Source organism: Eptesicus fuscus, chromosome 12 (genome assembly GCF_027574615.1).
Source record: "Eptesicus fuscus isolate TK198812 chromosome 12, DD_ASM_mEF_20220401, whole genome shotgun sequence".
NCBI classification, from domain to species: Eukaryota; Metazoa; Chordata; class Mammalia; order Chiroptera; family Vespertilionidae; genus Eptesicus; species Eptesicus fuscus.
In genome coordinates, this window is record NC_072484.1 from 71195857 (window position 1) to 71211167 (window position 15311).

The 15311-nt window shown below is 41.8% G+C and overlaps 1 protein-coding gene across 1 annotated transcript in view; it reads left to right on the forward strand.

The window, feature by feature from the left end:
* The first annotated feature begins 835 nt into the window (after positions 1–835).
* CHD6 (chromodomain helicase DNA binding protein 6) overlaps positions 836–15311 on the forward strand; it is a 181036-nt gene continuing 166560 nt past the window's right edge. Inside the window, exon 1 of the mRNA XM_008158512.3 lies at positions 836–990. The gene's annotated coding sequence lies outside the window, so the exon portion shown is untranslated. The remainder of the gene's footprint in view (positions 991–15311) is intronic.

Genomic DNA, 15311 nt, shown 5'->3' on the forward strand with positions numbered 1-15311 from the left:
TAGTCGGCACTAAAAAATTAGCTGCTAATGAATGAATTAAAATTTTTTAAACAATTACTTGAATCCCTGCCCTATGCTGGGTCCTGTCCTTGAGGATGCTACAAGGATGGTGCAGGAGAAAGGCCTGAAAATATATACACCATAGCGCAGACACCTGCTTTTACACAGGTATACCCAAAGCGCTACAGGATCCCGGGGCCTGGAAAACTCCCGGGGTGTGCGAGGGCCTTGGGAAGAAGCAGGTCGAGTGCCAGGGAGCCAAGCGGAGAGGCAGAGATGTGGCTGGAGACAGAGCATAGATTTCCTTGGCTATTCGCTTAGCTTTTCGGCACCTTCGTTTCTTGCCCTGCGGGACCCTCGCCTCTCCTGGATTCTGTCTGTGGGACCTCGGCCCCAGCGGAATCTCTCGGTCGTGGGACCCCAGTCACATCCTTTCCCATACCCGGAGACGCCAGGCCCGGGTCTTCCAGATGGCTAGCCGGCTACCTGCGAGACCTCCACCTGCCGGCTGAACCCCGGCCCAGCTCGCGCGCTCTCCAGGTCCCCGCCCCCTGCCTGCCGTCTACAGTGTGCCAGACCCCGCCCCCCCCCAAGCCCCCAGGACCCCGGCCCCGCCCCGCCCCCCGTGGCCCCTCCACTCAGTCCCGGGGGGCGGGGCCGCGCGCAGCGGCGTCTCCAAGGCGGGGGGGGGCGCGAGGCAGGGGGCGGGGCGGTCCCAGCACTGGCCAATCAGCGCCGCGCTCACATCCATGCAAATATGAGCACAATGGAGCGAGCCCATCACTCGCCCCTGCAAGCAAGCTTGAAATGGGCTTCTACCTGAGCGGCAGCCAGACTGACCAATGACTCTATGTTTTGGGCTGGCGAAGCCCAATGATGTGGCAAGGAAGGCGGGCCCGAGCCGGGTTAGGGTGTCCTTGCAGGGTGTCTGAGCTAAACTTCACCAAATAATAGCTGTTTGTATTTTGGCTGCTGCAGGAGCCATTTTAGGTAAGTTCTTCTCTTAACTTTTTATTTTTCTCCCCGGCCTCGGGGGGCCGGCCTTGTCCGCGGGTCCCCGGCCCCGCCCCGCTGGCCGGGCTGGGGTGCTCCTATGAATGGAGTCGGGATGAGGGGCTGCAGTGGCGCCGAGGCCCGGTCGGGCCGGGTCCGAGCTGGGCCAGCGGCGGGCTGCCTGGCGGAGGGCAGGCGGCGGCCTGAGGCCTGAGGAGAGGGGCCGGCCGCTGCCGCGCCTCGCACCCGCTCGCGCTCTGGCCGCGCTCGGGAGGGAGGCCGTCCTTGGGAGCGCGTTGCTGCGGGCCGCGCGGAGGGGCGGGGGTCCGGGCAGCCCCCGGCCCTAGGCCTGACGGGCGGGGGCGGGGCGTGCGGAGGACCCCTCGGGACAGGTCGAGGAGTGACCCCCCAACCCGGCCGCACCGCGCCTTGGCGGGGGTGACCGCTATTCCGCGGCCGCCCCCGCGGAGAAGTTGCTCTATTGGCGTCTTGCGTCTGTTTGCAGGGGTGGAGAAGGGTGGGCTGGTGCCAGGCTGCTGCTCCAGGAGGGGGCGGGGGCCCCCGCGTGTCCTCGGAGCGCGCACTCCTCCGTCCCCTTCTTACGCACTAGCGCGCAGTCGCCCCCCAAATTGGCACCCTGGAGGTGCCCAGCAACCCCGTAGCCAAGTTTTATGCTTTATTAGATTGCATGTTTGAGCTTTAAAAAACAGGCATATGTCCTCTTCAGGGTATTTATTTCCTTTGCTATTGGGAAGTAACGGAGTCTGTTGCTCCCAAATTTCCAGGGACGTGCCTGTCAGATGTGCAGAGGGTTGGCAGCGACTCGGTTTTTAAAAAAGATGCTATTAGGAAATCCCCTCACTAGTGAGATAATTGAAATTGGAGTTTGTTTGCAGCTTCAGTTTTATTTGATCCAATTAAAAATACATAAGCAGGCACTTATATTTGTGTACATAAAGTATTCCTAGTTCCAGTTATGACTGATGGGACTGTGGTTTCAATAGTGTGGGATCTAATAAGGCAGTATAATTCAGTTTTGAACTTGTAGGCCCATGTGCTCCAAATTAGGGTTTATGAACCATTAGTAATCTGGCCAAGGATTTTAGCGAGTCCCTGGCATCTCCAGGCATCTTTGGGGCTGTGTGTGGGCATTATTCCTCCTCCTCCCCTCAAGACTACCCTTTTCTGGTGTAAGCAGATCCACGAACAGAGAAATACTTAATTTTTTTATTTTTTACAATTTTTAGAATGTCTGCACTATTGCTGGAGATTGTATTGTTTCTCAAATACTGTAGAGGAATACCATCCTAGTAGGCCCCAAATTTTGACATATTTGGTAGGGATACATTTGTGGCCCTTAGAAAAGTCTGGACAGGAACCATTCTGTGGTCCCGAGGCTGAGTTGTCTTTCTTACTGCGGATGTGTACTCATTAACTGCATGACACAATAAGAGTTTTTTGGTAAGCCAAATTGGGAGATCAGGTAGATAGTTTTGGTGAACTTTGTGGCTCTCTGTCAATAGAAAGAAGGTTTGAGATTCATGTGTGATAACATGATTAGGCATGAATCGTCAAGTAACATGGTTTATGCCAACCAGAACAGGTGGTTTTGTATAAGCCATGCATGATTGTAACTGCAGGCCTGGGAAAATTCGGAGTGATAAAATTATTAGTTTTGGACTGCTTTCTGTACCGGGGCAATTTCCAAGATGAATTATGATGAATTATTTAAACATTTTTTTTTTATTAATGGGCTATTAAAAGCTATCCTCTATAATTTTTTCCCCTTCGTTTCGCTAACTTTGGAATCTCCCTTATAGTAACTAGACTTTGATACTGTTCTTTCTGTAGTCTGGCTATGGCAAGTAAATCTAGACCTTTTGTGAAATTAATTGTGTCTTATCATGGTATCCCAGTCTGCCTAGAGTCACATCTTTTATACTGCAGTTATTTCTTTGCTTTTTACATTAGCTCTTTCGTTGTTATAGCACTGAAAACTCTTTCAGTATGATCACTTTCACAACTTGTTAATATTCTCTTTATAATTATTTTTATAATTTATTATTAATATAGCTGGAAGTTCTCTGAACTCTTCAGTATAATACTTCATGCGAACCACACAAGAAGTTGAAAGGCCAGTTCTAAGTGAAATGGGGAAGCCATGACTAACACCACTGCATTCCTGGAAAATCCTTTGGCAGATAGTTTTTTGTATTTTATAATTTACTTTTTTTTATAACTATTTTAAATACCAAAGAAAATCTGAAGTAGAATTATATCTCTTTAGAAACCAGATCTCATTTGTGACTGTTGCCATTATATTACAGGAAACCTATCAGAAACGACAGGCCCTTGGGCTACTGTGTCTTGGAAGTCTCTGATTTATAGAAGCTTCAAAGGAGTTTTTTGGTTTTCTTGAAAGTATGGCTTTGCCCCCAAGCAGAGTTTATGGTTATGTCTTCCTGTGTTAACCAGGAGGGAAACTGGTTTCACATCCTCAGGCTTGTTTTTCAACTTTCATAGAAAGACTTTGTATTAGTTATGACCAAATGGAGTCACACGTGGACCCCTCATGTTCTGAACCCTTTTGAACAGGTTTTAGGATTCAAGGATTCTGCCTGCAAAAATATCTTTGGTATATGACAATGACAGCAATTAGGACAGTGACGATATCCAAATCAATTGAGGTGACTGACTGTTCCCTCCTTCCCTCTTCTTCCCCAGTATAGCAAGGCTTAAACTAGTTTTATTTTTAATAAATATTTAGTGGTTCTCTTTATACTTTCATTCCTCCTACAAAGCTTTAGTTTAATTCTGTGGAAGAGCTACAGCGAATTTCATGGTACTTGCCTGAATTCTCCAGTACCAGGTTACAATGGTAGTCCCCCTATATCCACATGGATATATTCCAAGACCCCCAGTGGATGCCTGAAAGCAAAAATAGTACCAAACCCTATATGTACAGTTGACCCTTGAACAACATGGGGGTTAGGGGCGCTGAACATCTATGCAGTTGAAAATCCACATATAACTTTTGACTCCCCAGTAACTTAATTGATAGCCTATTGTTGACGGGAAGCCTTAGTGATAACATAAACAGTCTATTAACACATATTTTGTATGCTATATGTACTATATACTGTATTCTTACAATAAAGTAATCTTGAGAAAAGAAGATGTTAATAAGAAAATCATAAAGGAAATACAAATAGAGTATTTCTGAAAAAATCTGTGTCTGAAACAGCGCAGTCCAAATCTGTATTGCTCATGAATCAACTGTACTATGTTTTTTCCTATACATACATACCTGTGGTAATTGAATTTATAAAATTGGTGCAGTAAGAGATGAACAACAAAAATAAAATAGAACAATTATAGCAATATACAGTAGTAATGTGGTCTCTCTCAAAATATCTTATTGTACTGTACTAACCCTTTTGATGATGTGATGATTTAATGCCTATATGATATGATGAAGTGAGTTGAATGATGCAGGCATTGCGACAGTGTTAGGCTACTATAAGGTATAAGAGTTACTTGAACACAAGTACTGCGATACCTAGACAGTGTCTCTGATAACTCAGATGGTTACTAAGTGACTAACAGGTGGGTAGTGTACAGAGCGTGGATAGACTGGACAAAGGGATGATTCATATCCCGGTGGGACAGAGCAGAACGGTGTGAAATTTTTATTACACTACTCAGAACGGTGCGCAGTTTAGACTTATGAATTGTTTATTTCTGGAATTTTCTCTTTAATATTTTGGACTATGATTGACTGTGGGTAACTTGAAACTGCAGAAAGTAAAACCGTGGATAAAGAGGGGCTACTGTATATTGAAAACTCTTTGAAATACATAAAATAATAGCTAGGGCTTAGATATCTGTTCCCGAGAAAACATTTTTGTTTGCAGCAGAATGTGACATAATTGTGAAGGAAGCAAAAAAAGGAGCATTGAATGATTACCTGGTGTGTGTTGAGCACTCAGCCAGGTACTGGGGCTAGAGATGAAAAACTATTCCTGTTTTCATAGCCACTTGGTGAGTCTGTCATGTTTTAGTGGTATGGTGCTAGGTAAAGTAACACACCTTGTCTACATTCTTCTCTGCACATGTCCATTTTTACTTTATCATTTAAAGTATTTGTCACTGAAAAGGCATATTGGAATATAGTTTGGGCACCCTTTTCTCCCCTTGTCTCTACATTGTAGGTATGTTCTTCCTAGGACTTAGGAGTTCAGGCTTAGCTGGTACAGTAATAACCATGAAATGCAGAGGGAGAGTGCAGAAAACTGGAAAGTAGAATTTTAAGATAACTTCAGGAAATGAATTGAAACAACTACAAAGTGATGTATACAGATTGCACTTTCTAAATAAGTAAAGAGAGTCTTTAATTTTTCTCCTCCTTTATTAAAATTCTTATGGAGAGTATTCATTAATTTAATATAGTATTTTCTCAGTAAATTTATATATATACTAGAGGCCCAGCGCACGAAATCGTGTGCAGGTATGGTCCCTAGGCCTGGCCTGCAATCAGGGCCATCTTCCCTGGCTGCCAGCAGCCGGCCCCGCCCCCTGCTGCCACCCACCCCGGTTCCCCATTCACCATCGGGTGATTGGAGCCTGCCGGCATGGGAAAGGGACTGAGAGGTGGTCAGTGCGCTTCACAGTGACTGGTCCAGCGGTCATTCTGATTGTTCTGCTGTCAGGGTCAATTTGCATATTACCCTTTTATTATATAGGATAGAGGCCTGGTGCACGGGTGGGGGCCTGCAGGCCTGCCCTGATGGGGGCCCCGGATTGCGGTGGGGGTCCCTGCTGGGGATGGGGCTGGCTGGGGCGAGGGGCTGCGGTCATTCTGGTCTCTGGTCGTTCTGGTCATTCTGCCGTTTTGGTCTCTGTGCTTTATTACATAGGATATATATTATTGATTTTAGAGTGAGGAAGGGAGAGAGAGAGAGAGTCATTGAGTGTAAGTGGGAGAAACATGGATCGAACCTGCAACCTGGTTTTGTGCCCTGACTGGGAGCCAAATCCACCAACTTTTGGTGTATGGAATGACACTTCAACTAAGCCACACCAGCCAGGGATCTCAAAATTTTTAATATGCTTTGGATTATCTTGTATACCATGTGACTAAGATATTTTATTTTTAGAATCTCTATATTTTTTTATTCAAAGATTCTTTATGTAAAAAGATCAGGCTTCAGGTTAAAAGAAGGTCTAACTACTGTGGTAACATTGACCTTTAGTTCTTACCTATTTAGGTTGAGACTTTTTGTCCTGGGCTTCATGGACCCCTAGAGAGTCTTTGGTCTGTGAACTCCCCTAAATGGTATGCAAAATTTTGTTTGTGTGTGCACTTTTATGTGAAGTGAATCTTTGCTTTTTAGGATCTTAGAGGGGTTTGTGACTCCTACTCTCCTGTCCTCTCCCTAATCTCTTCTCATTCACATGCAGAAACAATAAGGATCATTGATTTAGGTCATTTCAGAACATTTGTTTTGTGTGACCATAGTCTTTTGCCTGGAGCCTGATTTCTTTTGTCCCCCTTTAGCAGGACCTACAGTCTCAGTCTGGATCAGTTAGCCTGGTCTTGGGGAAATACTTCTGCAACCCTCCTGGCAGCGTCCAGGCAAGGATCTTCCCCAGAATTCTCCCTTGCCTAGTTATACTTGGGAAGCTGTTCCACACTCTTTCCCATGCAGCCTGATGTGGAAAGGTTGAAGCGGGAGGCATGAGGTCAATTGCTAGACAGTCTTAGAGGGTCCTGGGCCTCAGTTTCAGCCATCTGCCTCTGCAGATGGGACTGGAAGGGTGGCCATGGCAGAAGCTCCTGACATTTTCTTGCTTTGAGTACTACTTTTTATTCATTCTGTTACTCTTTATTCAATATGTTGGGAGGAAAAGAGTTTTCTTTCATACACTGAGAGAGGAGCAATTAAAAAAAAAATCCCTCTATTTTTGTATTCTCCAGACTTTGTATGAGATACTTTGCAACTTCTTTTTTTAAGTAAATCTTTATTGTTGAAAGTATTACATATGTCCCTTTTCTCCCCATTACCTCTCCCACCCTCATCCCCCCAGCAACTTTTCTTTTAATGTTGTGCATTTTAAGTGGAATTTGTCTTAATATAAGGTCTAGTTCAGTGTATAACCTTATTTTACATGCATATCTGTCAAGTTCTATTGAACTAGCTGTTACTATAGGAAAAAGGATCACATATTAAAGTTCTCTAAACCTTATTTTATAATTTACTTAATAAAAAGTCAAGCAAATTGGCAAAACAAAATTCTAGAGCGACAAGAAAATCCTAAGATTAGTGTCTCAAGGAAGTGGTTGAACTTGAAGTTACCCTGAAGATTTTCATAAAAATCCATTTGTGGGGCTAGACCAGAAGTTGAAAAATCTGTTTGACTTGATAGTAAATTGGGGAAATCACCTAAGCTTCAGGCAGTTCCTTACCTAAGTGTACCTGGTAAAGAAATGTACCTGGACTCTTTATTTTGGCTTCAAGGAAACCATCAGTACGCTAAGAAATCTTTGACAAGATTATATCTGATAAGCTAGATTCAGATAATAGATTTTATTGACTGAAAGAAATTTTACATAATTTAACAGAGACTTTATTGAAGTTCATTGTATATTTTGGCATAACACCTTGCAATATTAGCAGCCTAAATTCAACCATGGGTTAGCATGAAAAAGTCAAGCCATCATGCATGTTTTACCATGTGACAGAATTGGATCACATTATAACTGATGATGCCATCAGATTGCTTCTATCAGCGAACCCTGTATAGTGTCATTTTAAGGGACTCAAGGGTATTCTGCATAATGGAATTAACAGTTGTGCCTTGAGTTGTAAAAATCCACTGAGGAAATGATAGAGGGTATGAAAGAGATCATTAATGACCAGCTCCAGAAAGATTATTGTAAAAATATAAAATAAGCTCTCTTAGGTCTGTGCTGCTCAAAGTTAGTCCGCAGATCTGTGCAGGTCTATGGACTGTTTGTGACCTGTCTGTGATGGGTAAGTCCAAAATTCGAAAGGAAGCATTTAGATGCTTTTGTAGAAGTTTTTAGAAAAAGGATTTTTCTGTTGAATCTAATAATAAAGAATGTAAGTTTATAGTGTAGTCCTTGTTTAAAAAATATTTTTTTCTGGTAATTCATTTTTCTAGTATTTTAAAGTATTGGTCCACGATGGATTGGGAAAAAGCAAAAACTAGTCCTTCTTTATAGAGAACACTACTCAGGATGATAGGCAACATTAGTATTATCTTAGAGCTTGTTAGACATGAAAATTTTTGGCCCCAATCCCAGACTGACTGAAATAAACTACCTTGAGTGGGGACCCAGTAATTTGTGTTATAACAAGCTGTCCTGGTGATTTTTGTGCACATTAAAATTTGCAAAAGTGTTCTAGATTAGCACTGTTCAGCAGAACTTTATGCTGTGATGGAACATGTCCTATGTCTGTGTGAGGCCTGTTAGTCATATGTGGCTTCTGAGCCCTCAAAAGGTGAGTAGTATGAGTGAGGGACAGAATTTTAAATTTTATTTACTATTAGTTAATTTAATTTAAATAGCCACATATGGCTAGTGGCATTGGATTTTGACAGCAAAACTCTAGACCCTTTCGCTGCCTCACAACCTTTTTTAGGGGTCGGGGAAGTAGAATTTTTTTCTTCATTTACAAAGGAAAAATACATTATAGGACAAGACTACTCTTTAGCCTAAAATGAGACTAAGCAAATCATTTAATAAAATTTGGCACGTTATACCCATTTATATTTACCTATTTATTTTTATCTAAAAGTTGATTTGATGTTAAGAAAATAGTAGGATCAAAAAATAAATTTAGATTTGTGCCTTGTAAGGTTTTGCAAATAGCAAAGCTGTTCCAGTGACCCCTTCATGGCTGTGACTAACGTGCATATTGTCTTTCAACATGACTTCTGAAGCTTTTTCCTTTCATATAAAGATTCAAGACAGGCGGCTGTTAAAGGCAATACTGTATTTTCCAGTTCTCCATATAAAACGCTGGTTATTGAGGGTTCTCATTTCTTTAGACTAGTTCCATGGTTGGCAAACTGCGGCTCGCGAGCCACATGCGGCTCTTTGGCCCCTTGAGTGTGGCTCTTCCACAAAATACCACGGCCTGGGTGAGTCTATTGTGAAGTGGCGTTAGAAGAAGTTTAAGTTTAAAAAATTGGCCTCTCAAAAGAAATTTCAATCGTTGTACTGTTGATATTTGGCTCTGTTGACTAATGAGTTTGCCGACCACTGGACTAGTTAATGGAGATTTTTCTATGTAAAGTATTTCTGGTTTTTCAGTTTACTTAGAGGATGGTTTTTCAGTTTATAAAGGTAATCTTTGTTTTTAATAATATTCATGAAGGCTCCCTAGAAAGATTGAGACTTACCCTCTGTCCCCAAATATTTAAAAATTGATTCATTAAAAGAAAGGTGTTTTTTGTTTTATTTTTCTCATTCAGGGTTGTTTATGCTTCCTGCCTCCAGCCCCATCTTCCTATAATTTAGGTTTTAAACTCCTAAAAATCAAGGGTAACAATGATTCCAACCTATTGTTCAATATCCATTTCAGAATTGGAAATTATTTTGTGATTGACAAGTAGAATGAAACATGGCTATAGAAATACATGAAGCGCTGGCCAGCATAACTTGCTGTTTAGAGTGTTGGCCTGTGCACCAGAGGGTCACCCATTTGATTCTCTCTCAAGGGCATGTACCTACCTGGGTTGTAGGTTTGATCCCCATCCACAGTGGGGGTATGTGTGGGTGGCAACCAATTGATGTGTCTCACATTGATGTCTATCTGTCTGTCTCTCTCCCTCCCTCTCCCCTTCTCCCCCTCTCCCCCTCTCTTCCTCTGACTCCCAACCCCCTCCGTTCCACTCTCTAAAAATTAGTGGAAAAATGTCCTCACTCCTCGGGAGAGGATTAAAAAGAAAAAAAGAATGGAAAATGAAGATCCACATGTGGAATCTTAGCTTTTTAAGATTCTGTTCAGGCATAATAAGATGAATCTTTCTAATCATACCATAATTTTATTAAATATATTTGCCAGGCTTTAGGTTTTCAAGCAGGAGAGTGTTAGTCATTTAGGCAGCGACTCTTGAACCATGAGAGGCAGTAAGGGGTCCCAATATGCTCTATACACTCAGAATGTTGGAATCGGAAGGCTTCTTAAAGATCATGGATAGGGCTGCAGGAATAGCAAAATTATTAATACAGCAGTGTCTGTTGCTTTGTTGAAATGATTGTCTTATATGCTCAGACATGGTTGTCTGGGCAGAGGCTTCTGTTTAACCGAAAATGACACAATTATCACTGATTGGGGGCTTATTGTTTTGTAACATGCTTTGGGCTCTTTTTGTTTGACTTTCTCCCAAGGGTTTCTAGGCTTACATTTGGATTATTGTTTTGGGGTCTTAAGGGCTTGGAAAACCCAATCTGTTGGGTTTGAGATCTGATAGTTGACAGATCCTAACCTTGAAGGTTTGGAAGTTCCTTGCTTCAAGTTTGTACCTGTCACTGTCACTGGTTCCCATAGCTGCAGCCGGAATGTGGTATGAGATGTTACTAGAAGATGGATTTCATAAGCCATGCCCAGTCTCCTTATTTATACATGATAGTCAGACTCTATTCACTCCTCTGTGCTCTGACTGCAACATTTCATGCTAGCAGGGCTCTCCCTGGATACTCTGACTTTCTTCATGTTCACTCTTGAACAAAGTTTGTTGCCACCATTATAGGTGTGGTCGTGGCAGTTATTTCTGGTTCAAGATTTAAGCATTATAAGGTTTCACACAATTCAGCATATTAACTAGGTTCTTCTAAATCAAAGCCTCTTTCTGGCTTCTCAGAATTGCAGAAGAGTAGAGTAGGAAGGGACTTCAGAGGCTATCTAGTGCAATTATGGATGATGTACAGAGTCCTAGTCATGTAAATATTTCTTGATGCCATGAGTTGGTCTATGGCCAAGTTAGGATTAGAATTCTACTCTTTCCCTAACAGATGGTTAGGGTCTTGAAAATTTTGTGGGGAATTATGGGCAAGGAGTGTTCTGAGATTAGAAATAAATTTGTGAAAATCTACATAATCCTTTTTATGTTCTTAAAAATAAAATAAAGATAATTATTAATGAAATTTTACACTTCTTAAATGAGTATAAATGAGTGGTACTATTTTGGTAGCTCTTGTTTATTAGAAACATTTTGGCATGTCCTTCCCTTTTGGTAGCTCTGTTTACTATATTTTGCTTACTGGAAACTTTTTGGCATGCCTCTCTATTATATCATGGTGAAATTCACCTTTGCTTTATTACAAATAACATGCATGATAGATTTTCTCACATCTGCTCAGCTTTATGACTTAGGGTTATTAGAATAGGTTTTTCCCAACCCCCCTCAATAATCATGATAATAATAATAGCAGCTATGCCAGGTATGGTCGTCGGCTCTTGCATGGTGTGGTGGTCATTAGGACCATTCACCAATATTCTCTTTCTTCTAGGTACATTGTCAGACTGCATTTGTCCATCACCTTGAAGTTGAGCATGGCTGTGTGACTGCTTTGGACATCATTTCCACTCAAATTTCAATATCCAAAGCAGAGTGGAAATGATGTGAGACACTTTGATACCTTTTTTTTTTTCCCCTGAAAGACATCTGCAATGGTTATGTAATGTAAGCAAGTAAGCTAATGCTTTAAACCACTGAGGTTTTTGTTTGTTTGTTTTTGTTAATCCTCATCCGAAGTATTTCTTTCCATTGAGTTTTAGAGAAAATGAAGGGAGTGAGGGACGAGAGAGAAAGAGAGAGAGAAGAGAGAGAGAGAGAGAGACATCGATGTGAGAGAGACACATCAATTGATTACCACCCTGCATACACCCTGACCATGGCCAGGGATCAAAACTGCAACCCAGTACATGCTCTTGACCAGAAATCAAACCTGCAACCCTTCAGTGCGTGGGCTGAGGCTCTAACCGCTGAGCATACCAGCCAGGGTGCCACTGAGTTTTTAAAATGGAGTTTTAACTGCACATAACCAAGCCATCCTAATGAGTGTATGTGGATTATTATCGATTATGCTCATGACTAAGTGCTGATACTGAGCCCATTCAACTGTTGAGTAAATGAGACAGGAATTAAGTTGTCTGTAATTGCAGAACTAGTAACCCAGGCAGTTTGAGCCCTACATTCTTAAGCACTAGAGTTTGCTGTCATTCTCTATGCTGTGCTATCTCAGTACCCATTATTATATACAGACTAAGGACTCCGTCCATGATAACTTCATGCCAAAGCTTACACTTACCTCTGTTTCATCCCTTCCTTCAGATGCCCTTAAATTTCTAGTATCAAGGGTGATTGTCTCTTATTAGCACTTGTCTTTCCCAATCTTGTACTGCAAAGATCTCCATTCCTTTTATATTACCTGTTACCTACTTTCACTGCCCTCTGGAATTCCATCTTTCATGTAATGAGGGTACTTTTTTGCCTTAGATACCTTCACATCTCTAATATTTTCTAAGTAAATTTCTCAGAAGGCCACCTTTAGCTTTATGAATAGGAGGCTACCCAGCAACCATGAAGGCATTACAACTAGTGGTTAAATGCATGAATTCTGCAACCAGACCTGGGTTTGAATCTTTGCTCTGCCACTTAATTGGCTGTGTGAACGTCTCTATGTCTAAGTTTGCTCATACGCAAAATGGAGATAAATAATAATACCTATCTCATATGGTTGTTTTGAGGATTAAATGAGTTCACTTATGTAAAGCCTTGGAATATACCTGACACATTATAATATGGTATAGGTGTTGCATATTTTATTTTATTTAGTTTTTTAAGTGTTGGATATTTTAAAGAATCAGGTACCATAGAGCCATGATGAACCGAGATAGGTCATTATTGATCTTAATCTTTCTGATGTTAATATGATAATATTAATATTTAATTTAATTTTTCCTTTTATTCAACAGGGATTACTGAAAAACTCTCTAAGGCACTGTGCTCTGGAAGCCTGGAAGCTGAAGGGGATGGGGGGATGTCCTAGAGCTTGCCTTCAAAGAATTTACAGTATAAAGGGGGAGATAAGATAAACTTGTACACAAATAATTTTGCTATTACGATATAGTCTGTAAAAGTGTTATAAGACAAGGATAAAGGGAGAGGTGGGGCTTCATAAAGCCTTAGAGTCAGATAGGACATTTATTAGCGTTTGGGAGGATAGGCAGGATTTGGATGTGTGGAGACTGAGTGAGGTTGGCTTCCTAGGTGAAAGGGAGCATTAGAGCAGAAACCCATAATAAATCTGTTCATTTACCCTTTCAACAAATATATATTGGACATTTACTATGTGCTAGGCACTGATATAAACCCTGGGACAGACAATAAACAAAAGGAAGTTCCTGCTCTCATGGAGCATATGTTCTAGTATTTGAATATGCAAAACCATAATGTATCAAGTGGTGATAAGACTTAGAAGAAAAATAAAGCAGGATAATGAGACAGAGAGTAGATTTCTATAACAAAGAAAAGCATGCTTAATTCCTAAAAAAAATTTTAGGGTATCTTTTGAGGAAACGCAAGGCACAGCTAAATGACTTTATCCCAAGCTCATAGTTTTCTGCCCCTTGCTCCTGGCCTATGTAGATATTTTCCTTCCTTTGAGACTTGAGAACAAGTCCCAGTGTCATCATGGGGCCTTCCCCCCTGTATATCTGCCAGAAGCACTCTCTTTCCTCTACACTTCTGAGTCAGATTTTGCCTCTATAACTAATTTGCATTTCATATTGAACTGCCTTTTTCTTTTCTCATGTTACTTGTTTATTCCACAGTATGTGATAGCTATTTATTTAGTAAATAATTATTGAACTTTCATTTTGTTTCAGCATTACTGAGCATTGAGAACTTGAAGATAAATGCACTTGGTCTCTGTCCTTGAGGAATGCACAGTTTATTAGTAGAGATAGAAATGTAAACTGCTACTACAATGTCAAATTTCAGCTATGTAGAAAGTTTTGTTCAAATATAAGAGGGAGCAGCCATCTACCCAGGGGACTTGGTTAAGGCTTTGGAAAGGAAGAAACTTTAAATTGCTTTTTGAACGTTGGTTTGGAGTTTCATAATCAGAGACTGGAAGGAGTGTTTGAGTTTAGAGAGTCTCATGCATAGGAAGTATTCTGTGAACAGATGGAGGCAAATGTAAGTTCATTGTGGCTGGAGTATAATGGAGAGCTGTGGAGTTGTGGTGGGCGATGGGGCTGGGGGAGTAGGTGGGAGAAATTGCAAGGCTTTGAAGATCATGGTAAGGAGTTTAGAGTTGTTTTGCCATTGAGGAGTCATTAGAGGTTTTAATGCGAGAGAGTGGCTTGTATTCTACACTTGGCCAGCTGAGGTTGGTTTATAACAGCGATGCTCAAACTCTGCTGCATATTAAAATTGAGAGCTTTAGCCCTAGCCGGTTTGGCTCAGTGGATAGAGTGTCGGCCTGAGGACCAAAGAGTCCCGGGTTGGATTCCAGTTCAAGGGCACGTACCTCAGTTGCAGACTTCTCCCTGGCCCAGGCCCTGGTCAGGGCGTGTGCAGGAAGCAGTCAATTGATGTGTTTCTCTCACATTGATATTTCTCTCTGTCTTTCCCTCTCTCTTCCACTCTCTCTAAAAATCAGTGGAGTCTGGCCAGCGTGGCTCTGTAGTTGAGCATTGACCTATGAACCAGGAGGTCCTGGGTTTGATTCCTGGTCAGGGCACATGCCCGGGTTGCGGGCTCGGTCCCCAGTAAGGAGTGCAGGAGGCAGCCCATCAATGATTCTCTCTTAACATTGATGTTTCTTGCCCTCTCCCTTCCTCTCTGAAATCAATTAAAATATATTTTTAAAAAATCAATAGAAAAATGTCCTCGGGTGAGTATTAAAAAAAAAAAAAAAAGAAAAGAATTGAGAGCTTTAAAAAATACCAGTGCGCAGGCTCCACACAATAAAATCAGATTCTCTGGAAGAGAGACCTAGGTATTGGATTTTTTATACTACCTCAGCTGATTCCAGTGTGCACCCAAGTTTGAGTACCAGTGGTCTAGAGCAGCGGTTGCCAACCAGTAGCTCCATGAGGTCTGAAAGGTTGGCGACCGCTGGTTTAAGGAAACCTAGAGGTCTGACAGCAGGGTAATGAATTCCGAGGTTACTGCAGTGACCTGGCTAGGATTTAAATCTTTGAATTGAGGCATTGGTAGTGGAGACAGGGGAAGATGGAGCCAGCCATTATTATTTTTTCTTCTTCTTTTTTAAT